Below are 26783 nucleotides of genomic sequence, written 5' to 3' on the forward strand. Positions count from 1 at the left end.
CATTGGCTGGAAGTCAGGTGCACAATCTAAGTGGGGCAATCTACCTCAAGTACCGGAACAAGGAAACAGTAGACCACCCAGTGTACATTTGAGAAAGCACTTCTGTCCTTATTTGGCATGTCTTGTGCTGAGGTGTCACTGAGGAGAGGGGTGACTCCCTACTGCTCTGAGTTTTGAGTTTTTGTAAATCATGTGATTTCCAGTGAAGGGGAACTCAGGCCTGTTTCCCACGAAAAGCCTTACTAGATTTTAGAGTATACTCTGAGAAGTTTTCACCTCTCTCACTCACTAGGGTAATAAGTATTAGAAGTGAGATTTGAATCCAAGGTCCCTGACTACAGAACCAGTGATATTTTCACTGTGCCATGCTGCCTCCCTCCTTGTTTTCTTTCTGCAACTTCCCTGGTCTTTACTTTTCTCATAGTCCCTGCCTAGGAAGAGGAGGTGGGGAACATAGAGAAATCTGAGAAATAAGGCAGAAGTAAGAGGCAACAGCAAATAATGTTCTTGTCCACTCTTCTCAAAGCCTTTTAGAGACTCTAGGAAATATTTTATACAGAAACATTTCTGTTGGTCAATCAAGCTGATAATATTTTTTCCCTCAATAATTTCATTGTGGCCTGCTGCCACAAGATGAGGAATTGAAAAGAGGTCATTCAGAGGTCAGGCATCATGGGGGGAGAGAGAGACAGACAGACAGACAGACAGACAGAGAGAGAGAGAGAGAAGGAAAGGTCTGAAATTCCTACTTCCAATTGTGGATTTTAATACTAAACTACCTTCCATGTCCCTCATTGACTTGCTAATCCCTGCAGAGTATAGGATGAGGGAAAAGGATTCAATATCAAAATAGCTATGGGAGTTTAAAAGGGAAGGGGGGCATACTGGATTTGGAATCTGTACCAATCAAGCAGCAAATAATTATTAAGTACTTACTATGTATCAGGCACTGTGCTAAGCATTCAGCGTACAGAAGAGTCAAAACACAGCTCCTGCCCTCAAGGACCTTACAATTGAATGAGGGAGACAACATGCAAACAAAACAAACTATATACAGAATAAATAGAAATGATTAACAGAAGGAAGACCCTGGAATTAAGAAGGGTTGAGAAAGACTTTGCATAGAAAATGGAGTTTTAGCTGCAATTTAAAGGCAGCCAGGAAGGTCAGGATTTAAAATAGAGATGAGAGAGCATTCCCAGGTGTGGGGCACAGCCAAACTCCTGGATGTGGACTTTGCCTAGAGTCAAGAGATGGAGTGTCTGGTTCAAGGAATAGCTGGGAGGCCAGTGTCACTGGATCAAAGAATAAATATTAAGGAGTAAGCTATAAAAAGACTGAAGAGGGTGCATGGCAGGGGCCTAGATTATGAAGGGCTTTGAGAATTCAGTAAAGGAGACAGACAAGGAATGGTCAGATAGGTAGAAGGAGAATCCAAGAACAGTGTCCTAAAACCCTAGAGAGAAAAGAATATCAAGGAGGAAAGAGTGATCAACAGTGTCAAAGGCTTCAGAAAGTTCAAGGAAAATGAAGATTAAGAAAAGACCATAGGATTTGGCAACTAAAAGATTATTGATAACTTTGGAAACAGCAATTTTGGTACAATGATAAGTTTGGAAGTCAGATTTGTAAGAGAGTAAGAGGAAAGTGAAAGCATGGGTTCAAACATTGGCTCTGTTGATCATTACCTGTGTCCTCTTAGGCAAGTTAATTCACCTCTGGGGAGCTCCAATTCCTTCCTTATCAAAGAAGGAAATTTGAGTCAATGACCTCTAAGGTCACCCCTAATTCTAAAATCCTACAAAGCTAAAAACTTCTTAAGAATAATGCTGCCAGAACATGCTAAATTATTTTTCCACAGCCTGTTCTTCCTTCTGATTTCATTAGCTCTTTTAACAGCACCACCATTCACCCAGAGTTCCATATTTGAAACCTTTCCTTCACCACTAATATCAAATTGGTTACAAAAAGTCTGGTGAATTCCACTTCCACAGTTTCTCTTACATCCATGTGCTTCATTTTCCAAGTATTCTAAGGTTTAGCCAAACTTGACTTCCTTCTGCCGCTTATATACAAAATCCCATCAAAATCCCCATCTCTGTGCCTATGACCTGGTTGTCCTCCATGCATGTAATTCTCTCCCTCATCCTTTTCTCTAAGAATCCCTGATTTCCTTCAAGACTTGGCCTAAGTATACACTTTTCATAAAGTCTTTCCTGATCCCACAAGCTGATAGTGTGTTATCTTCAGAATTCCCTCCAGTCTAGTTTTTATATGATTTGTATATAATCTCTCTATATATAAATATTGACTTCTCCATTAGAATTAAGTTCTTTAATTCCATATATTATTTCACTTTGGTCTTTGTATACCAAGTGCTTAGCACAGTGTAGTTGATTAACTCGACCCCAAGATCAACTCACTATGCACTTGACCTTGATGCCTTTTGACTCCTTACTAAATAAAAATCAGATTCCTTTACCTGGAGACTCTCTGCTCTCTGGTGCCATCCTATATTCCCAGACCTATTGCATGTTTCCTGCCTCCAAATCTTCTAGAATCTCAGGATTTAGTGTCTTCGGGAGCCTTAAAGGTAATTTAACCTGGTCCACTTGCTAAAAGATGGGGGATTTGAGACACAGAGAGATTAGGCAAGTAGATGGTACAGTGAATAGAGAGCTGGGTCTAGAGACAGAAAGACCTGAGATTAAATCTGTCCTAAGACACTTGGCTGTGTGACTCTGGGCAGGTCACTTAACCCTTGTTTTCCTCAGTTGTCTCATCTGTAAAATTGGGGATAATATTAGCACCTACCTCCTAGAGATGTTATGAGGATCAAAGGAGATAATAATGGTAAAGCACTTAGCACCTTGTCAGGTACATAATATATATTAGCGATGATGATGATGAAGAAGAAGAAGGAGGAGGAGGAGGAAAAAGAAAAGGAGAAGGAGAAGATGCTACTTACTCAAAGTCATGATTAGCATAACTATGATCCAGGTGTTTTGATACCAAATCCACTGATATTTCCATTATTGCCTTTTAATTTCATGCCTTATTGGACTAACCATAACCTCAGTCCTCTCACCCATGTAGTTCTCTTTCCAAGTACCCTGTGGTCTGGCCAGACTCTTCTTCTGCTTTCCTGACCCCATGTCCTTTATCACACTGTTTGCTATGCCTGGGAAGTCCTCTATTCCCCTCTCCAGCTATTGAATTCCTACCTCACTTTTAAAACCCATCCTAGATGCCACCTCTAACCAGAAACCTTCCCATGCCACATTTCCCTCCTGACTTCAGATAGCACTTTTCCCTGAATCTCTTTAATGGTCTTATCATATAATATTATGTATTATAGTTTTCTTTATATGAGACATATCCCACATTAAGAATGAAAGCTCCATGAGGGCTGGGACTGTCTTGTTTAACATTTGGACCAGGACCTTCCACAGTACTCTCTATACAATAGGTGCTTAATAAGTATTCTTGAATTTACCTTGAAACTAAGTTTCACTCAATTGAACCATAGTTTTTAAAAGTGGACTTCATCATAGCAGATGAAGTGAAAACTACCTAGCCTGGCATGGTTTGGGAACCAATCTGCCCAAAAACAAAATGAAGGATTTGACTTTGCCAGGTCTGTCTCCTCCAGAGGCTTCATGATTCTGCGTAAGAATGAAAGCCCAGGTGCTTCCCATTAGCACAGAACCCCTTAAAGGATGTGTTATTTGCTTAAGGAGCTCTCAGTTCCTACATAAACATGAGTAAGACCTTGGGACCTAGAAGATTCCTACAAACCAAGGGAATGGATGAGGAACACATGGTTCCTGGGAGATTACGTTATGTGTAGAACAAAATGGGAAAACTTGGGGTCATGGAAAGGGCCTTAGACTGGGAAGTAAAGCAGCTAGGCTTAGTACCAATTCTACCACTAACTCATTGAATGAAGCAAATCACTTCCCTTCTTTATACTCAAGGTTCTTCCTTTGAAAAATGGAGAGTTACATTGCATGACCTCTAAGACTCCCTCTAACCTGGGAATTCTCATCCTCAAAGTCTCAGGAGGATAGGGTGGGACGAACACTGGGGTTGATGGTAGATTCCTTTCTAGAAAGACTTACCCTAGTTTATGGTCCCACCCTGGGGAATGGACTGGGGAAAATGGTCTTGAGCCAACTCAAGTCAGTTGTTCCACTTCAGCTATAGAGGGGTGGTCTAGATAATTTCTTAAGGATCCCTCCTTGCCCTGGTATTCAGTTTACAAAAGACAAAGGAGCAAACAATGACAATCCAATTAAAACATCATGCTTTAAAATAACAAAAGACATGTTACCATCCAGGAGCAGAGGACGCTGAAATAGAAAGGTAGGTAGGTACTAGACAAGGTGAGAGTTTCTGAGGAGCTTCACAGGCTCTCAGGAACAAATAGATGAGTGTGGAGAGAGCAGTACACAATTGCCTTTGGCATTATATCTCATCACATGTTGTTTCTTCTGTGAATTTTATCTACATACTCACAACTCAGATCCCTACAAGAGCTTGCCATGTGAGACAGACAGATGAAAACAAGTCCTGAGCAGAGCAGAGAACCAGGGTTATAGTGGGGAAAGAAGTCTAGGAGTTGGATTTAGCCTTGACTTTGCAATGGAACCTTCTGATTTTTCTTCTATGGGCTTCAGTTCCACCATTTATTAAATGGTTGGGTTGAGTGCTGGCACAGCATTCAGGAAGATCTGAGTTCAAATTTGGCTTTGAACACTTACTAGATGTGTAATACTCCTGTGTAGTTCACTCCACCTCTGTTTGTCTCATTTTCCTCAGCTGTAAAATGGCATAGTGATGCTTCACAGTGTTATACTAGCTCTTACCTCATAGGGTTGTAAGGATCAGATAAAATAAGATTTGTAAAGCACTTAGCACAGTGTTTGGCATATAATAGTGGATCAATAAATGTTTCCTTTTTTCCTTCTTTTCTTCTTTCCTTCCTTTTTTCCTTCCTTCCTTCCCTTGACATTCTATGATTCTAACAAAATACACATTTAAGACTTTGAAGGAGACATTCCCCCAGAAATTATCCAACCAAATCTGGGTTGCAATGTATTCATGTTAAGTCAGGCTGTTAGGAGCTCATTTTGGCTAGAAGGGACAAAGGAAGACCAAGGTTTAAGGAGATGGGACTTGGCCAAAGACTATTTAGTTAAGGGAATGGGCAATTACCAGGAGATTTGAGTTTCTATTATCCTTCTCATAGCTCAACCCCCATTCTTCATTGGAAACAAATAAAAGAAGGGTACCAGTAGGTAGACACTGTACTGGGTGATGCTCAGAACTTCCCTGGAGCCCAGAGAAAAGGGGGGGGAGTGGGAAATGATCCTGCTTTTATATAAGTGGCCCAGTGTGGGGTGTTCCACTCTGCTTGGAGAAGAGTAGGTCAATTAGGAACTGCCTGGGGTCAATATGTGCATCTGTGTGTTGATGACCTGGTGCCACAACCACAAGCCAGAAGGTTCCTTTGTTCCTTGGGAGAAAAAGCAGAGAGTTAGGACAAGACCTAGAATTTGGTAGCTGGGTTCCATCATAGCTTCATAGACCAGAATATTAAAAATGATGAAATTTTGTTCCCAATGTTTCACTTAGCAGTCCTGTGAATTTTAGTAAATTGATGAATCCCTCTGGGCCTCAGTTTCCTTATCTATAAAATAGGTTAAGTAATGTCTTCACTCCTTGCTTCACAGGGTCATTGTGTAGATCAAAGGTGATAAGGTCTGAAAAGCATTCTACAACTGTAAGACCCTATATAAATTTAAATCTAAATAAATTTAAATATAAATGTTATTTTGTTTAAAGGAATCTCTAGAACTTATTACACAACTCTTGGAAAGAGGTTGCAATTTAACCTTCCATTTGACAGATGGGAAAACAAAATCCTAAGGAAAAGTGGTAAAAAAAAAAAACTATTGTAGGACCAGTATTGGATTGATTTCAAGCTTTAGTAATTTCTTCCATCATTCATCAAACCATGGGAAATAAGCACCCTTAGCCATGGCACTGAGCTATTGCTGATAAGGAGATCTGCCCTAAGATGTTCCCTTCCTTTCCATCAGGCCTTATTGCCTCCCCAAGTTCACAAGAAGTCCTTAAGAGTCCAAACAAAACCTAGCAAGAAATAAATGAGAATTAAATCCAATGTGGTGATGCTTTCACTCAAAGAGAATGAAGATTCCATCAGTTATCTACTGTTATCCTTATATTATCCTAAGAGGTAGAATTGGAATAGGGAATCTTATCCCCATTTTATGGATGCAAAAACTAAGATTCAGAAAAGTGAATTGACTTTCCCACTTTCATGCCTTGCTCATATTTTTATATCCTAGCAGTGGAATGAAACATTTATTAAGCACATAATATGTGCCAAACTGCAGTTTTAGCCCTACTGCAGCTCAGAAGTCCCTGACTCAAGCAATCCACCAGCCCCAGCCACCCCCAATGGCAGGAATTACAGGCATGTCCCACCACCCTGGGCTTCAGCAAACATTTGAGTGCTTGTTTTATCCAAGAGGTAATAGGAAGTCACTGAATATTTTTTTCTTTTGTGGGGATGGAGGAGAAAGTCCCTAGGCCACAATTAAACTTTAGGAAAATCACTTTAGAGTTGTAGAGGACAGACTGGAGTGAGGAGAAACTTGAGGAAGGGAGAGACTATTCAATCACCTCACGTTTGCTCCTGATGGAGTTTTTCCCATCCTTATTTCAGACCCAGCTCAAATGTCACTTCTAAGCTTCCCCTGACTACCTAAATAGGAAGTCATTTCTTTCTGGTTTACTGTTATAGTACTTTATACTCCTCTTATTACTCGCCATGATTAATTTGCATTGTATACATACATTTTTAAGCATGTTTTTTAAATTCTGTCTTCCCGGGGCAGCTAGGTGGTGCAGTGAATAGAGCAGCAACCATGGAGTCAAGAGGACCTGAGTTCAAATCCAGCCTCAGACACTTTATACTTTATCACTGTGTGACCTTGGGCAAGTCACTGAACTCCATTTGCTTTGCCTTTCCCCCCTCTAAAAAAATACTCTCCTCCTATGTGGTTGGCTCCCCAAGGACAGTAGCCATATCTCACTAACCATCATCACTCTCTTCCCATCATTGAGTAAAGTGCTTTGCATATTGCAGATGTTTAATACCAGCCAACTGCCCCCCCACCCCAGTAGAAGGAATTAGGGATATTTACTCAAAAGTGTGGGTTTAGTGGTGAGGGCAGGAGGCATGATTGCTGCTTTCAGATATTGGAAGGATTGTTAGGTAGATGAATGAACAAAAGCATTTATTAAGCATTTACTTCTACAACTAAGTGTTGGGGATACAAATAGAAAAGCAGATCTTCTCCTTTCCCAAGGAACTCATTTTCTAACAGAGGAGACAACATGTATGGGAGATTTCAGTTGCAAGTCAGATTAGAAAGGTCCCATGGTCCTTAGGATACAGAAGGAAAGCAAATGGCAATATATCTTTAATGTCAGATCCACTGACAAAATTATGCTATTTCTGACTTTGAACTACTTGACAAGGCTTCAGTAAAAGAAAGAATAGACTTATTCTACTCATCTAGGAAGGAAAGAACTAGGATCAGAGGGCAGCAGTTACAGAGAGGCACATTTTAGATTAATATAAGGAATAATTTCATAACAATTAAACTTGCCCAGTAATAGAATGGATTGTAGATAGTGAGCTCCCCATCACAGGAAGTATTCACACAGAGATTGGATGAATTCCCTTTTAGGGATACTATGAGAAGAGTCCTCCAAGATGTCTGAAGTTGAACTTGATGGTCGCTGAGGTCTCTATCAGTTCAGGCATTCTAGGATCAATCATTTGTTGAAAAGCCAAAATTGGCTTGCTGGGTACTGTAGAGGGAAGGTCATGAGAGAATGCATTCCCAGACAGGACTGTGGCCAGGGACCACACTTTTAGCTTCAGGCCATCTAACAAATCCATGCTGTTCAACATAAGCCAGGGCTGAGCCAAGAAGCCCAAATGGCTCCATATGGCTCCTTCTCAGTGTTGACTGAGGACAGTATAGAGGATGTCACAGAATTTTAGAGCTAGAAGTTGGCCTCAAAGATTGTTTAGAACAGTTTACTTCTCCAGTAAAGTCTAATGGCTCCCTATCACCTCCAGGTTCAGAAATAAAACCCTCTGGTATTCAAAGCCTTTCATAATGTGACCACTCTCCTTCCTTTCTCACCTTATTATACTTTTCTTCTTCCATCCCCCTCCTTCCCCATACTTTGATCCAGTGGCATTGACCTCTTCGCTACTCCTTGCACCACAAAACGCTCCATTTCCCAACTGTATATTTTCACTGACTCCTATGCCTGGAATGTTCATATTCTCTCTCTCTGTCTCTCTCTCTCTGTCTCTCTCTCTCTCTCTGTCTCTGTCTCTCTCTCTCTCTCTCTCTTTCTGTCTGTCTCTCTCTCTCCCTTTCCTTCTCTTTCTCTCTTTCTCCTTCCTTGGCTGCCTTCAAATCCCAGTTTAAATACCACCTTCTTTTATAGTAGGTACTTAATAAATGTTTACTGATTGATATTAAGGAGATTCCTCTATAACATCTTTGAGAAGTGGTTCTCAAGAATGGTTAGGACTTGAGTTCAAAGTCTAGCTGTGTGGCTTACTTACAACCTGTCTGATCTTGAACAAATAACTGAACTCCTCACTTCCTCAGTTCCCTTATCCTTAAAAACTATAAGTTGTTCAAGATAATATAAATGGTTTCTCTTAGCTTTAAATCTATAGTCCTATTAGCTAGCCTGTCCCTGAACACCTCTGATGATAGGATCCAGAGGAATCTCAACTCCAGATACAAAGGTCTGTGTCTCTCTGAAAAGTAATACTGGTAAAAGATCTACCTGGTTGTGCTTTAGTTAGAAGACAAATTCTTAAGAAGGAGATGGTCAGATCCTTTGGAGATCATGGTTTCCAATGGATAGTCCAGATGACACTGACACCAGCTGAAGAATTAGGAAGGACAATGATATTTTCCAAGCTTGTTGCCTTATCCCTTTATCTAGACTAGTGTCCATAGTTCACTGGACTAATTTCCATAATTCACTTACTTGGAATTCCAAGAAAATGGTGAGGTTTTGTGGAAGGATTTTATTCCTGGTCTCTTTTCTCCACAATTAGAACAGAGGCATACACCATGGGGGGAAAGAAGGAAAATAACGTTCAGTTGGATCCATTATCTCAAAGGCTAGGCTATTCCTCCTGCCTACGTCCTGTTACCCATCCCCTGAGAATCTTGTATAAGCTTTTTGACGGATCTTCCATAGTGACCTTCCCCTGGCTGTACTATTTCAAGGATGATAGCACTCGAGCTGTCCATTTGCTTTCCTTTATTCTGGCTTCATGGCTGGACCCCTCCTTCTCTGATCATGCATGTCACTGATAATGTCTTTTATCTCTCTGGAATAAGGCATTATAGTAATATGCCATAGCTTGCTTCCACCCACCATGAGTCTTTCCACTGCCCTTCAGGTCACCTGCAATTTTGATTCCTCTAAGATCATATTACTCCATGACTCATAGCCATGTCCTATTGGCGTTCAAGAGAATATCAGTGTTAAAGAGATAAGCTTTTGAAGCAGCTAGCAGTCTGGGATCAGCAAAGAAGTGTGGAATTTCCCAAATGTGAGACCACTCTCTTCCCAGCTCAGCTCAGACCAGCTCATTGTCCATCTATAATATATGTCTGAGACATATGTTGTGAATACGTAAACAGATTCTCACATGCAAATTTATATCCTAGTGGAGAGAAGAAATTCAGAGGGAATAAATGAAATTGTGACTGGGTAATAGGTTTGGCAGCTCCACTTTACAAAGCTAGATGGAATAGAGGGACCCAATGGAGAATCATTAACATAACGGTGAGCCTCACTTTATAACTTTATACAATTACAATTATACTCCTAGCAAAGGTGTCTGTAAATGGAATTCTGTTATTCCAATCCAATAAACATTTATCAATGTCCTATTATATGGAAGAAATTGTTTCAGACTCAATAGAACACAGAGATAAAAATTAAACATCCCTCGTCTTTGAGGAGGTTACATTTTCCAGGGAGAATGTAATACCCCATTTCAATGACTAAATACAAAGTGATTTGAGGAAGGGGAAAAGCATTAACAATTGAATAGGAGATCAAAGAAAGTTTCCACAGAGTAAGTGAATTTGGGCTGACTGAAAGTTAGTTATGAGAACATTCCAGACTTGGGTACAGCTTATACAAATGCACAGAGGTGGTAAATGAAATGTCAAGTTCAGGGAATGGTTAGTAGGTGATTTGGGGTGGAACATAGAGTCCTTAAAAAGGACCATTGTGAAATTATTGCTCAATTTGGTTGAGAATTATAAGTTGGAGTCAAAATGTAGAGGACCTTCAATGTCAGGATCAGAAGTTTATGCTCCATATAAGAAACAATAGTAATCCATTGCAGGTTTTGGAGTATGGGTATGACATGGTCAGGACTGTTTTAGGAAGATTAGTTTTGATTGTAGCTTGTAGGGAAGAGATAGTGAAGGAGAACAGAGAGACCAAATGAGTTAAAATGTGTCTAGGGAAATTAGTTATTTAGGGGAAATTTCATTGTGAAAACTTTTGTTAGGTTACAAATAATTTAGTTCAGTTTCCCACTTATTGTGTGAATTTGGGCAAATGCCCCTCTTGTCTGTGCTACTCAGTTCCCCCCTTTTACTTACATACATGCTTAATACTGGTAAAGGATCTATCTGGTTGTGCTTTAGTTAGAGAATACATACATACACATGTATATGTGTATATATTACTCCATTCTTCCCTTTTATTTTCATGTATATGTACATGTGTGTATGTATATATGTATATTGGCCTTTTGACAATCACTACCACATCCAGTTCATTAGTGGTTTTTTTTGTTTTTTTTGTTTTGGAGGGGGGAAGGCAAGGCAATTGGGGTTAAGTGACTTGCCCAAAGTCACATAGCTAGTAAGTGTGTCAAGTGTCTGAGGTCATATTTGAACTCAGGTCCTCCTGACTCCAGGGCCAGTGCTCTATTCACTGCACCACCTAGCTGCCCAATAAGTGTTTTCTGTATCTAAGTGATTGTGCAGTTATCTGCCCAGTACAGAAGACTTTCCAGAAACACACAAAATAGAGTAGCATAGATGTAAACACAGGTAAGTAGGTTCCTTGGAGATGTGCTCTGTCACAAGGAGGCCTCCATCTATCTCTCTCGCTCTTCTTCCTTCCCACACATTCATCTGTATAGCCAGATAACATGAACCATTTGGGGAATACCATTCCAGAGTCCTATATTCTCACCCACTTTTATCTACAGGTTGTTGGAGAGAGAAAAGAGGTTGTTGCCTTTGATTGAGAAATTCTCTTAATCCCATAGCTCAGTGACCTGCCTCCTAGACTGTAGTGAGCCTGTTCTTCCTCCTAAGTCTTTTCTTTTCCCCTTCTGCTTTGTAGGAATATGTGATCTGGCCTCTTTACATGTGCTTTGGGGAACTTGGCCTACACTTGCAAGGACATGGGCATCCTGCCTACATCTATTGGAGTGCAGTAGAGTGAGGTTGACAGCCTACCCACACCAGGCTGCTGTAGGTTGGCCACCTTCCCTGGTGCCAGCTGCTAAGGAGAAACTGGAGACCTGGATTGTACATCTCAGTCAGTGCCCCAGTCTTTCCTCAGTTTCTTCCTACATATATTCATGCTCTCTTCCTAGAAAGTCTAAAGGGTAACTCCCATAATCCCCAGCTCTCTCTCTCTCCATCTCTCTCTCTCTCTCTCCATCTCTCTCTCTCTCTCTCTCTCTCTCTCTCTCTCTCTCAAGGTTTTTATCTAGAAAGGTAAATTTCTGATTTCAGGGTCTTCTCTTTCCCAGAGATTTTTCAAATGAGCTATAGGCCTAAAGTCAAAGGCATCATCCACTGGGGTTCATTCTCTACCCAGCCAGTGAATAACACAAGACCTCTTGCCCCCAAACTATTTGTAGTCAGAAGGCTGGTAGAATGTAAACTCCATTTGGGCAGGGTCTATCTCACTTTTGTTTCAGTATGTCTAGAGCTTTGCATAGCTTGGAATATAGTAGGTCCTTAGCAAATGTTTGTTGGTTGATTTCTATCCCTCCTTGGAATATTATGCAGATCTTATTACCTTTTGTGCTGCTCTACCAGGTGGCATTGCAATTGACCATTTGCCATCAAGGTTGAATTTTGGGAAAGATTTTGGACTCACTTTTCTAAGCTCACTTTGGAGAGGTGGATTGCCTGATGTCCTATTAAAGTGAAAAGAGTGATACCTGTGTCATAGGGTCAGAGATCCAGGACCCCTATGCTGAAAATGTTAGGTAGGGTCAGCCTAAATGATCACATTGGAGGGGGGGTGTAAGTTCACTGACTCCTCACTAATGAGAATTCCTTCTGATTTCTTTCCTAAGATGACTCTATAACCACTGGAATGACCAGGTTGTTATCAGCAACTCTGCATGGGCCAAAAAAGGTAGTCAACCCCTCTAGCTCAGGGTTTCTTAACATTTTAATGTTACAGAACTTTCTGGCAGTCTGAAACTTATGCACCCCTTGTGAGGATAATGTTTTTAAATGCATCAAGTAAAATGCATAGGATTATAAAGGAAACCACTTGTATTGAAATAAAGGTGCACTTGTTATCTCCATCCAAATTCATTGGACCTCCTAAAACCTAACCATAGATGCCTTTATGTTCTACCACAAGATTAGTGGTCCATGGGCCCTTATTCTGGGATTGCTAGCTGGTGTTATTACTAGTGTTCCATAACTACCAGGATCATAGGATTTATAGCTGGAAGGGCCTTAATGACTATCTAATCTGGTATAAATCCCTCATTTTATGTTTGCGGAAATGGAAGCTACAAAAATTCAAATGATTTGCCCAAGGTCCCAATACTGGTCAATAGCAGAACCTAGATTCAAGCCAAGGACCTCTGTGAAATCCTACATTATTCTTCAAAGAATAGGCTTCTGAAGTATGAGATGGGTAAGGCATGGCTAGATGCCGTTTCCCTGTATAAAAAGATCTGGGAGTTTTAGCAAACCATCAAGTTAAGTATGAGTCAACAGTGAGATATGGTCACCCAGAAAGAAGTCAATGCAATCCTGGGCTGCTTTAAGAAGTAGGTAATGCCCAGAATGTGCAAGGGATAGCCTTGCTCCATTCTGTGGCTCTGGGCTCCACATTTTCAGAAGTACATGGACAAGTTGAAGAGCATTGGGAGGGGGGTGAGCAGGATGGCGAGGAGCCTCCATCAAGATAATATCATATGAGGGTCAGTTGAAAGAACTGAGGATATTTGGCCTGCAGCATACAAAACTCAGGTTGGACAACAGGGCCTTTTCAGAGTAGTTGAAAGGCTGCCAATTAGAAGAAAGAGTCTATTTGTTCTGTTTGGCCCCAGAGGTCAGAACCAGGAATGATGAGTGCCAGTTGCAAAGAAGCAAATTTCAGCTTTGATAGGAGGGGAAGGGGAAGTTGCTAACAATGAGGACCATCTAAATGTGGTGTGGGTCATCTCAGGCAATGGCAGGCTTCTCACAGGAAGTCTGTAAGTAAAGGCTGAATGACTACTTCATGTCACTGACATGAGGGGATTCTTGAACTGGCTAGTGTCTGGGGCCCCTTCCCATTCTGAAAGCCTGTCACAGAATCGTGACCTTACATGCACTCTTCTTTTCGTTATAACACACTGCCTCTTGGGCCCCAGCATAAGACATACCTGAAAAAACAGGGAAGTGCTCAGGAGGTGCTGTCCCATTGCTGACCCTGTGGCAGTCAGCACAACCATTCCAGGCATGTACAGGCCTCTGCCCAAGACCTGGACAGGCTCCCAGTACAGCCTGAGGCATAAGTCTTTCCCCAGTGGCACCTCCAACCCAAGGAAACACAAACATAAGGAAAGCTGCCTCAGCTACCAAACTGCAGCTACTATATGAGAGTCCATCTGATTTTCATGGTGTGGACTAGGAGCTATGAAATCACTGAGTTCAAATCCTTCCTCAGAAACTTTCTAGCTTCGTCTTAGGCAAGTGATATAAGCTCTCTCTGCCTCAGTTTCCTAATCTATAAAATAGGGACAATAATAGCACTACATAAGAGAAGGCCTATAAGGATCACATGAGATAATATGAAAAACACTTTGCAAACCTCATAGGGTTATACAAATACCAGCTATTTTTATCATCTCCTTTCCAACACAATCAAGTCTATCGTCATAGCATATACAAGAGTTAGCTAAGAAACACCATTCTAGAGTCACCCTTCCCCCACCGCCTGCCTTTTCTTTTATCTGTGGTCTGCAGGAAGCCTCACTATAGGGTAGGGACTAATGCCTCCTTAGGACTGTTAGTAGTGGTTGCCTGATGCCTTCTTCCTCCGACAGCTCAGCTGTCCTGCCTTCCTAATTCTGGTAATACATAGTTGTAGTCTTACGTCCAGTTCAGGGCCTTGCATTTTAAGAAAGATGTTGCTGAGCCAAGGTACATCCAGAAAACAGTGATCAGGATAAGGAGAGATCTGGAATACATGCCATGACTATTAGGATCATTTGAAGAAACCCTGGATATTTTAACTAAAGAAGAACAGAGTTGCAGAGATACAATTGGATTTCAAAATATTTTAAGGGCTCTTATATAGAAGAAGGAATAGATTTTTTATGTTGGTCTCAGAGGACAGAACTAGACACAATGGGAAGAGGTCTGAGGGGGGCAGATTTTACTTTAATACCAAAAACAGAAACATCAGAGTTATCCAACAATGCAATTGACTGATTCATGGAGTAGTAAGTTCCCTATCACTGGAGACCTATAATCAGTATGGAGATGACTATCAGGGATACTGTAAAGGGGAAGTCTGCACTGGGTGAAGGGTTGAACTAGATGATGATGATGATGATGATGATGATGATGATGATGATGATGGTGATGATGATTGATGATGATGATGATGATGGTGATGATGATTGATGATGATGATGGTGATGATGATGATGGTGATGATCATGATGATGATGATGATGATGATGGTGATCGATGATGATGGTGATGATCATGATGATGGTGATGATGATCATGATGATAGCAGCTCATATTTCTATAACACTTAAAAGATTAATAAAAGTATTTTTTTTCTCACAACTATTTCCTGAGATAGGGAGTCTAAGTATTAGCATTTCCATTTGACAGAAGGGGAGTGATTTGCCCAGTATTATATAGCTAATAAGTGCTAGATCCTGGATAACCTTTGACATCCCTCTCACTTTGGGGATTCTATGAGTCTGAGTCAAAACAGTCAAAACATCTCTACCAAGTGACTCATTTTTGCACAGATTTGTTGGAGAGATCACAAGTTTAGAAAGCATTGCTTCTACACACACACACACACACACACACACACACACACACACACACACACACATACCTCCCTTCAGTGAAGGAAACAGAGGAGAGATGTGAAGTGCCCACCTGTAGGGACTTTAAAGAAAAGATGGTAGCCACCTCTAGGACAGGGGGAGGGAAGGGAAGGGAAGGGAAAAAATGTACATGATGACTTTATTATATATTTAAAAGGAATAGCAAGTTGTACACAATAGATTTTAAGTTTCATGTGCAATCATTTTTAATATATGTACTATGTTATGGAAATGTTTGCTTTATTCCATTAATTAAAATAAAATAAATAAATGTAAAATAAAAAGAAAAGACCCTGAAAGATTGAGACATTCTTTGCCTATAGGCTGGACCAGATGATTTGAGCCTTTGGTTTGTGGCCTTCAGATCAGTGAGGAGAGTCCTTAAATTAGAAGTTGGCTTTCCTATTCTGAGGTAGTGTTCCTGCTTTACAGACAGAACCACAGAAGGAAAAGCCTTCCTTCCCCACCATGGACCTTTCTGACCAGTTTACAAAGGCCAAATGCCCTTGTGGACATTCTGTCCTAGGACCCCAAGATTCGAATTTAAATTTCTGTGGGGGTGCTGATTATGGAGAATCCCATCAGCACACTCCTGGGTTGGCAGTGAAGTCCACAGGCATAGAACTCTGACCTAGGATTCAAGAAACCTGGGTTCAAGTTCAAGCCATGCCAAGAACTCATTGAGTGAATTTGGGAAAATCTCTTACTTTCTCCTTTCCTCTGTTACCTTATCTGTAAGTTGGGAGTGATAAATGGGAGGACTAAATAGGATAAAGTGAGTAAAAGCATGTTATAAGAATAGAGGATTGTCAGGGGGTGACTAGGTGGCATTGTGAGTAAAGCACTGGCCCCATAGTCAGGAGGACCCAAGTTCGGTTCCAGCCTCAGACACTTAATACCCACACAAAAAAATCTAGCCGTGTGACCTTGGACAAGTTACTTAACCCCAATTGCCCTCCAAAAAGACAAAAAAAAAAAGTATTTTTTCATAACACTCCTATAAGGGAACAATAATAATAATAATAATAGTTAACATTTATCAAGCACTTTATAGGTTACAGAGTATTGTACCCTCACAATAACCCTGTGAGAAAGGGGCTTTTATTATTCTCATTTTACGGATGAGGAAACTGAAGCACAGATGACTTGCCCAGGGTCACATAGGTGGTGTCCGATGCAAGATTTGAACTCAGGTCTTCCTGACTCCAAGTCTAATATTATATCAACTTTTTCACCTAGGTACCTAGTATCACCTTCCCCATTTTACAACTTGGGACCTGAGTTTCCAGGAGGTAAAGTGATTTGCCAAGGTTCCTATTGAATTATTAATTTTTAAGCTCAGCACATAGATTTTGGGCTATGAATGTGTATTAATCAATCAAGCATTTATCAAGTACTTACTATGCAAGGCACACCATGCTAGGCACCGAGTATACAAAGACAGAAACGAAGGAGTTTATGTTATATTAGAAAAAAACAACATATAGCTTTGAAGGCAAAGGGCCTGGGTGCCAATTCTGCCTCTTTCACTTACTGTTTGTGGGACTTCGGGCAAATCACACAACTGTTCTCTATATCTCAGTTTCCTCATCTGTAGAATGGGGAGATAGGGATTAGATGGCCTCTGAGCTTCTTCCTAGCTCTAAATTTGTAATCATATGGTCGCACTGATTCTAAGTATGTAAGCCTGGGATTCACACTCGGGCTTTCCGGCTCCAAGTCCAAACAATGTCCTAGCCTGGACCCTCAGAACAAACCTGTCCCTGTATAACACCCATGCCCATCTTGTCCCCTGGCACTGTCTTCACAAAGGACAGAAGAAAAGCCCATCCTGTATCCCCAGCCCAGGCCACATACTCTATGTTTGTTCAACAAAGAATTATGGCTAGATGTCTTTCTACCCTTCCCTTCCCCACCCCACTCTCCTGGCTCAGTGGGAAGTCAGAGGAAAGAGGTAATTCTGCCGGCTTTTTACGGTAAAAGCCATACGGTCAGAGCAAGCGACTAATTAGAGGGATAATGTATCGATTTAACCTCCAGAGCAAGACTGTTTGCGGTGGAGGGGCTGAGCTCTTGGGGAGAAGGGTCTAGGCTCGATGAAGGGAGGGGGTCTCGGCCCCACCCCCAGACCTGGAGGATGGGGCGCGCAGGAGCAGACGAGGGAGGCGGAATGGGGGCTGTCATCCTGCCCATCCCCACTCATCCTTTCTCCCTCCATCCTTGAGGGGTAGGGGCTCATCGGGCTAGCGTGGCAATGTGGCGAGGGGTCCGGAGCGGAGAAGGGACCCTCATTCTTCCCCCGCCCCTTAGGGAGCGATCGGCCCCGGGGAAGGGGGGCGGGGGGCGGGGGGCTCGGCCGGAGGCTGGGGGTGCAGCGCGCCTGTCACATGTCAGCCTCCATGTGAAACGGCTCGGATGCTGCTGGAGACACTCGCCCACGCACCCCTCATTAGCTGTCTGAGCTGGGGAAGGAAATTAACATGACTGACTGGAAAAGTCTTAACCCCGATTTGAAAGGGAAAGAGAAGGAAAGGAAGGGGGGGAGGGATGAAAACACACACACACACATACACACCAGTGGAGAACGGAGAAAGAGAAAAGACTTTCACGGAGGAAATAATGAGCCCGGCTCTTTTGCTGTGATCACTCTGAATTTTTAATCTGTCCTGAAACATCATTGTGATGCTAGGATTGGGCCTTTGATGTATTTTTCTAAGTACAGTTTTAAAGAGATAAAAGGCAAGGGTGAGCAGTTTTCCTGAACAGCGCTTGAGATGGCGAGCTCCCAGGAGAGAAACCAAAGAGGGGATTCCTGAAGAAAATGGGGATATGGGGGGACAGGACAGTGGGGGCTTCTAGAGATAATAAAATAATTATATAAGAAGAAAAATAATTCTTATAATTAGAGCTGGCACTGTGATGGTGCCTTAGTTAAGCTTTACATAGCATTTTACATTACCAACATGTGATTTAAACCTCACAGCTAACCAATGAGTTAGGTTTGGCATTGAAAATGGAGGTATGAGGCATAGAGGTGAGATACTTTTTATCTACACACCTCCCTGTCCCAAGGTTGCTCTTTCATTCATGAGGGCTTCCCTTCCTCCATTTCCTCAGCTTCCATGTGGTCACCAGGAATGACTATGAGTATACTTCAAGGCTGGGGGTAGGGAAGGCACCTATTGCACTTTCAGCGTACACAGGGGTGGTACTGGGGGAGGCATGATTTTCAACTGTGGTAACACATGCCCAGCGCTACAGAAAGCTTTTCATCAAGACTTTGTGTTTTGAGAGACAATAGAGCAGGAGCTTTTTAACTAGGGTGGGATGTCCATGCATAGTTTTCAGAGGGTTCATGAACTTGGATGGGAAAAAACTACATCTTTATTTCAATATAATTGATTTCTTTGGTGTTTTATCTTGTGAATTTAAAGGCATTATTCTGAAAGTGGTTTAATTAGGCTGCTAAAGGGATACATGACACATAGAAGATTAAGAACTCTTTGCTCTAAAGAGTCCTAGAATCTTAAAACTGGGAGGAACCTTGGAAGCATCTAATTTCTCCTCTTACCTCGAACAAAAATGGCCTGGGGTACATGTAGACTTCTGAAATATAGGATCTAAAGATAGAAAGGCTTTTATTCTATACCCCATTTTACAGCGGATGAAACTGAGGAACAAAAAAGTAAGCTGCCCAAGGCCGCATGGCCAGGAAACAGCAGAACTAAGAGCTAAGATTTCTGACGTTATATCCTTGGTACTTTCCCCTATCCCATAATTCTGTGAAAATGAATATAATAACAAAACTCAAATGCATGTATGTCTCTCCCTTAACTCATTATTCATTCTATGCTCTATATGTGTGTGTAAGAGAGACATGACGCAACAACCACAATACAATACACATCCATATACACAACACACAGAGTATATTTGTATCTGTTTGTCCCTGGCTGGAGTACAATACCATTCTGTTGTTACATTCTGAAGCCACCACCTCTAGTAGAATCTTGAAGGATACTGGGCATTATTAGGACTCTTCTAGATCCCTCTACTTTTTCCATGCATAATCTTTAAGCAGCTGAGCCTCTTTGGCCCCCTCAAAGAAGTCTGGAAAAAGCAAACAACTGCACCTTAAGGAAAATATATTTATTTCATTCCCTCCCCAAAATCCACAGTTGTAACAAACATATTCCAAATCTAAATCCTGTTAACAGATCAGTGAGGCTTTCTGGAAACAGAAATTTTCTACTAGAGAGCCTTAGATTGGTGGAAGATTCAAGATGGGCTGAGCTTACACCGTAAATCCAAATCCTCCACCTCAAATATACACAATTCCCCATTAGATGAGTAAATCCTTAGAGTGACAAGTAAGTAGCTGAATCCCTTCTGCTCCTAAGGAATGCCAGTATGGGATTTGAAATGACATTTTCAGCAGTGATTTCCTGTGTCCCACCCCCACCAGCTGTGAAAGGGAAACAGCCTATGGAAAAGGATATATGTGGGTCTGGGGAACAGAATTTCTGAGGACTGAGATTTCAGCAACTTTTCTATATAACTGGCTGGCTAATTAGCTACAAAGTCCTTTGTCCAAAAATCCTTGGTCCAAAAGTCCTTCAAGGCATTAGATAGAGGTGGCTAAGATGAAGGGCCTAGTGGTAACCTGGAGGAGACAGAAGAGTAGCTTCCATTAAGAGACATGCCTAGGATTTAGATAAGGACTTTGTTTTTTTAATTCAAGGGGTTCAGCTGGAGAAGGGTACATGGCACACTCAAATGCTAATTTCCACTTTCCATTTCAATCCCCCAATTTCTCTGATTTTAAGTTGGATGCTTAAAGTGCTGTCAGGCTTAAGTTTAGCCCCTAAGAACCAATGTACTCCTTACCAATTACGCTGCCCAAGTCAAGGGCTGGGAAGGTGGGAGGGGTAGGGACTCGGTTTGTCTGTTGCCAGACTCCAAAATCTTTGTCTGTGGCTACACTCACAACCTGGTCTGAAAAACATAACATACTTAATTGAATCAAACTACTGATTATTCTGAAAAGAGCCTATTAGGAGCTAATTACAAATCTGCTTTGGATGGAAATTCTCTTTACATGTTTCCACCCCTCACCCACCCCCATACTAGTGTGTGTATAGACAGCTGCAGACTGCTTTAACGTTCCAGTGAGATCACAGGCTCTCAGAGAATAAGAGGCTCAGAGTATCCATACCAAGCTCTTTCTTTCTCTAACTTCAGGAGCCCCCCCTCCCCAGCATCCTAGACCAGTGGTCATTCAATCTTTCTTGAACCACACTTCCATATCATTCCATTGTCAGAAAGAAAGTTCTTAAAGAGTGACATTAAATTTACCTCCAGTATGGTTTCCTTCTTTCTGCCCTAGTTCTGTCTTTTAGGTCTACCCAGAATAAGTAATTCCTCTTTCACAAGACAGTAAAAGATTTCCTAGAACCAGAGCTGGAACAGACCTCAGAGGTCTCAATCCTTACTTTAAAGAAAAGGAAACTGAGCCCAAGAGGTGGGGTTGAAGTCACAAAGGTAGCAAGCATTTGGGGTGGAATTTGAATCCAGGTCCTAGTCTTTTCTCTCTTTGAAGACATCTCTCACATTCATCATACATTTTCTCTTCCTGGGGATAAATATACCTAGTTCCTTCAAATAAGTCTCATAAAATATGAATTTTGGGTACTCTCACCATCCTGGTTATCTTCCTCCAGAATTATTCATCCTGTCAGTGTTTCTCTTAAAATGTATTGCCCTGAATTGGACCCAAGACAGCATACATGATCTGCTGGACAGAGCTAAGGATGGGAACCAGACTGGGAGTTGGGGACTGGCCTGCAGCAAAGGTAATGCTGAGTCAATATTCTGACCCTGCTAGTTTCAGGATTCTAGCCTGTTTGCTCTTAGGGCTACAGCCAATCCCCGGGTATGAGCAGCTGTAGGAAGCCTATAGGGAGAGGCAGTGAGTGACCGTGCCACAGTGTTCCAGGCTCTACGTGTGCTTAATTAAATAAGGCCCCATTTGCTCATAAAATGTCATCACCCAAAGCTCTAGTAGATGCAGGGTTAATCAATTTCAGTCCACACTCACTGAGAAGCAAGCTACCTTGCAATGAAAAGAGCTCATTTTGTTCGATTTCCTTTCATTGTTTATCCTTGTTAAGTCAAGATTTTGAGCACTTATTAAGCACCTACTGTGTGCTTGCCAATCCCCTCCTCTCCCCCCCCCGCACCCCCAGCCCAATGTGAGGGAGAGAGGAGTTAAGGATTAGGTTGAAATATTGCAATGGAAGTCACAAAGCTCTGATTTAAATTCTAGCTCTGCCACTTACTGACTGGGTAATCGTGGGCAATCATTTCACATCCTTAGGTCTCATTTTCCTCTTCTGCAAAATTTCAGTGGGAATTTTCTAGTAAAGGAAGCATGGTACAGGGGAAAAGCAATGGATTTGGAGTCAGAGCACCCAGGTATAAACTCTACCTGTGCCTATCTTGAGCAGGTCAATTCCCCTCTCTGGGGTTCAGTTTCCTGATGTATAAAATGAGGGTGTTAGACCAGATGGCCTCTAACTTTCCCTCCAGCTCTAAATCTATGCTCCTATGGTATTCTGCAAAGCAGATAGTACAGTATAATGAAGGACTCTGGTTTGGAAGTCAGAAAATAGTCAATCTAATCCTTCCCTATGCTACAAACCACCTTAAGATCACTTCCCTTTATGGACTTCCAACTCCCCAGTTGGGAAATGAGAATGTTGGTCCGGATGGTCACTATGTTAGTCTCACAGTTCATTTCCAGTTCTAAAAACAAAAAAAGAATATGGTTCTATAAAAAGTCCAGTCATATGGATAATTTAATCTATGACATTATTAATGTCCATCAACAGGATAATATCTAATCCTAGCAGGATAAGAGCTAAGGTTAGCTACAGGTGTCTTTTGTTCATTCTTCAAAGGGGATTGTCAATGTCCATTATGTCCTGAAATACCACTAGAACATATGCCCAAGAAGTGAGGTGCATGCCCAATTCAGTGTGTATATCTTTCATAACAGTAGATAAAACTATGTGAATCTTGATTCAAAACCTACATCAAATACTTTAGCTGTGTGACCATGAGAAAGTCACTTAATGTCTCTGTGCTGTAATTGTAGCTACAGTACAGGGTTGTTGTGAGCATCAAATCAAATAATATGTGAAAAGACCTTTGTAAATCTTTTACAAAGCTGAACAAATGTTAGCTGTGATTATCTTTATGGGGAAAGGATAACTTTATACCTTCATGATTTGGTCTTTTCATAGATAGGCACAGAAAGCAAACCAAAAACATTTAGTCAGCACATGAATGGATGCTGAGAAATCTACATGCAACCCAAGTCAAAGGAGTGGTGTGAGGCCTCAGATGGCAAACAAAAAGCCTTAGGCTGAGAGTCAGTAGTCCTGGGATCTGCCTGGGATCTGGGTGACCTTGCCCTCTCTGAGTCATTGTTTTCTTAATCTATGAAATTGAGGTCTTAGTTATTAGACTTGGTCATTCATTCTTTCATCCATTCAGCAAATAATGAATTAGCTCTTACTGTGTGCTAGGTCCTATTGGGACTACCTAAAGGAATACAACATAATTCTTCTCACATGGCTCACAGTGTATAAAATAAAGGTCTCAGGTATTAGGTTTGTCCATTCAATCATTCATTCATTCATTCAATCACTCATTTATGTGACAAAGATTGATTCAGCTCCTATTGTGTTCTAGGTCCTTTTGAGGCTACCATGATGAATACATCATACTCCCCCTTCTTACATGGCTCACAGTCTATTAGTGAGGGCTGATATAGTCACTCCCATGACCAAAAGAAGTAGAATGGTCATGAAGAAGAATGTGAGTACAATATGATGGCACATAAGATACATATTAGTCTGTATAAAATCCAGAGAGGGGATGATCATTAGCAACTAAGGCATCAAGAAAGCCTTTTGGAAGAAGTGGCATTTGAGCTGAACCTTAAAGGATGGGTAGAGATTCAATAACCAAAGAAGAGGGAGGGAATTTCAGGTACAGGGAGAAGCCCAAACAAAGGGCTAATATAATATAATATGTTGGGAGTGGTAGCTGACCTCTGAGATCTCTTCAAGCTTTGTATTTTTATGTTCTAGTTCTATCCCCAGTGGTTGCATTACCAAGTAGGGCAGGGATCAGTGGAAATGATGAGTCTTCCCCACCTATCCCCCGCCCCCATCTTATCAGTAACTCTAACTGTTCCTGCAGTGCTCAGCACATCCCTGATTAGCATACCACTGGAGAAACTACTCCAGAGTCCCATGGGAAGGCTCTCAATCCATATTAGAAGACAAATTGGCAGAGATTTCATGGCCCTGAAGAGCAATGGTAAATGGGGCTGTGACACTGAAGGGATGTTGGGGAAGGGAACACTTGTTTCCAGTGAGCTAATGCATTTTGCATTATTGTAAATCATGCCTTTTTAATAAAAAAATACATTGTGTAACTTCACTGTAATATAAACCTCAAGTGTGTTTAAATGCAGAATCCAATATATTGTTCTATGGTAGCTTATTAGAAATGTGAAGCCAGGTGCTAGGGGATAAGGCACATTGGTGACCATCTCCAGGTCATTTTTATTGAATGTAGTCCCAGTAGAAAGAAAAGAACTTATTCATGACTTCCATGATTGAGCTGCTGAGTGTGAGAAGGACTATATGTTTCTATTATGATTCTTCTGGGTAATTTTAGAAAGTCTTGAGGGTACTTGGAGGAAAATGCCCAGAGAACATTCCCAATTTTGTAGGTTTTCAGGAGACCACAACCTTGGACAAAGCTCCATTTAAGAAACATGAGGAATGATTAAGAATTTAGGTAGCAGATGGAGATAGCACCCCCTAGTCTGCATTCCACCAGTAAGAATGAAGTATTCTGGGTCCCATGCCAGTCTACATGAAACTGTATTGATATTCTCACTAGTAAACACTAACAATGATAATAATGATAAAGATAGTAGCTTGCATTATATAGTTCCTTAAGGGTTTTCAAAGTACTTTAAAAGTATTATTTCATTTAGGCTGACAACAACTCTGGGAGATAGGTGCTGTCATTGTCTTACTTTTATAGGGGAGGAAAAAAAGGCAGATAAAGGTTAAGTGACTTGTCCAGGGTCACACAGCTAGTTAACTGTGAAGGTGGATGTGAACTCAGATCTTGAGTCCAAGTCCTACATTCTCTACACTGTGCCACCTACAAGCCTCATAGCAGGCTCTCAAGTAATAGTTGTGGCTTGATTTTCAATCTCATAAGACCATAGTTTGGGGAAATAGAAGCATGTTGCAAAAAAAAACAACCCTGAAATATAAGCTTGCTTTACCTTTTTTGAAAAATATTTTTTAAAAACCAAACAACTTTGTCCCATTGAGCAGAGTTTAGACAGCATTATCACCCTACTGTGAGGTATTTTTGAAGCTGAGAGAAGCAGGGACAATATAACTTCAAGGTGTCATGCATGACTGGGTTGTCTGACAGCTATCTGGGGAAAATCCAACCTTCTTAGTTTTTCACCCCAATCCACAGCTCCTATCACAGGAAAGTTGTAATCACATAGATCAATCTGACACAACCAGTCAAAGCATCCTTGGGAAACATAGATTTCCCAGCATAGACCATAGTTTTCCCAGAAAATTGAGCAGGGACCCATAGGCATAGTCAGAGCTCATATTCAGAGAAAGGAGAAGTCCCAGAGTTCTTCCATCCAGTAAGCTTCTGGCCTACTCCAGAGGTATAGGCATTTGGGCCCATTACTAAACCTGGCCAGTGCAGGGACCTGACCAGAACTCCCAGCCAGGGAGAACTCAGGGTCACAGGGGAAGGGGATAAGTAGGAAAAAGAAAATGGATTTTTTTCATGGTGGTGGTAATGGGGACTGACTGGTAATGGTCATTTTGGTAGTCATTTCAGTGGGAACAAATGGTGGGGGGGTAGATTAGGATGATTTCTCCCAGTCTTTCAAATGAAAAGAAAAAAAAGCAAGTGGCATAGTTTGTCATGGAACAATATTATGTACCTGGGAGGAAAGAAGCACTCAGACACAGAATGTCAGAACTGGGAGGGACCACACCTTAGAATAGAAATTTCAAAATAGCAGAGGCCTCAGAGCAGAAGGGCAGGTTTTTAATGGGGTCCAAAGACACCCAAGGGGTTTGTGTCTAGATTTCAGGTGGTATGTGAGTTTGGATAGGAAAAATGCATATACCTTTATTTTTATCAACCTCTCACTGAAAGTTAGCATCTCTCTCAATTATTTATGGAGTCAATGAGCATCATTCCGAGAAGGGATTCACAGGCATCACCAGACTGCCGGACAAGTCCATGACGCGCAGAAGGCAAACAGCCTCTGCCTCAGAGCAAAAACTTTCAGAGCTGCATTGGGCCATTGGAATCATAGCACACAGAGTGGTCAGATTGGAAGAAATATTCTCAGAGATCATCTGATTACAAGCTATAAAACTGAGGTTTGGAGAGCCAGAGTGACTTTCAAGGGGATAGCAGCAAACAATGATCATTAATATGAAGAATAACAATAATATCTCTTTAAATAAGTTATCTCAGTTGATTTTCACAATAGCCCTATGAGGTAGGTGCTATCATTAGTTGTATTTTATAGGTGAGGAAAATTCTTAGGTTAGGTGACACATTTGAATTGAGGTCTTCCAGATGCCAACTCCAAAACTCTCTCCACCGTGCCACCTATCTACCCAAACTAGAAGCCAGGCTTTCTGACTTCCAACTCAGGGCTCTTTCCTCACTACCATCTTTGGGGTAAAAATAATAAGAAGGTAGGACAATGAGACCCTGTGCCTTGAATGAGAAAAAAAAGAAGTGGAATAATATAAACAAGGTGTGTATGTGTATGTGTGTGTGTGGGGGGGTAACTTTTGTCATCTTTTGTATGTGTTTGAGTGATTTTGAACTATGAAAAGTCCTCATGTAGCCTGATACTAAATATCTACAAATCCTTACTTTTCAGAATCAAATATTGAACAAACAAGTATCTATTAAGAGTCTAATGCATGCCCATGCCTGGACTCAACCACGTTGCAGAAATGAAATAAGAAAGTGAAGATTTAAGCCCTGTCCTCAAGAAGCTAAGGGAGACAGAAGAGGAACAGATTCAAATCCTGCCTTCAGGGAGCTCATAGACTAGAGGAGACTGAGGTAGAAAGACAAAAGAAAATATATGTCCTCACAATTGGGAAACATCTTCTAGGAAGGAGAGAAGAAATAG

The sequence above is a fragment of the Petaurus breviceps genome, unplaced genomic scaffold, assembly GCF_028583685.1.
Source record: "Petaurus breviceps papuanus isolate PSGF00001 unplaced genomic scaffold, PetGlider_PUasm1.0 138, whole genome shotgun sequence".
Classification (NCBI taxonomy): Eukaryota; Metazoa; Chordata; class Mammalia; order Diprotodontia; family Petauridae; genus Petaurus; species Petaurus breviceps.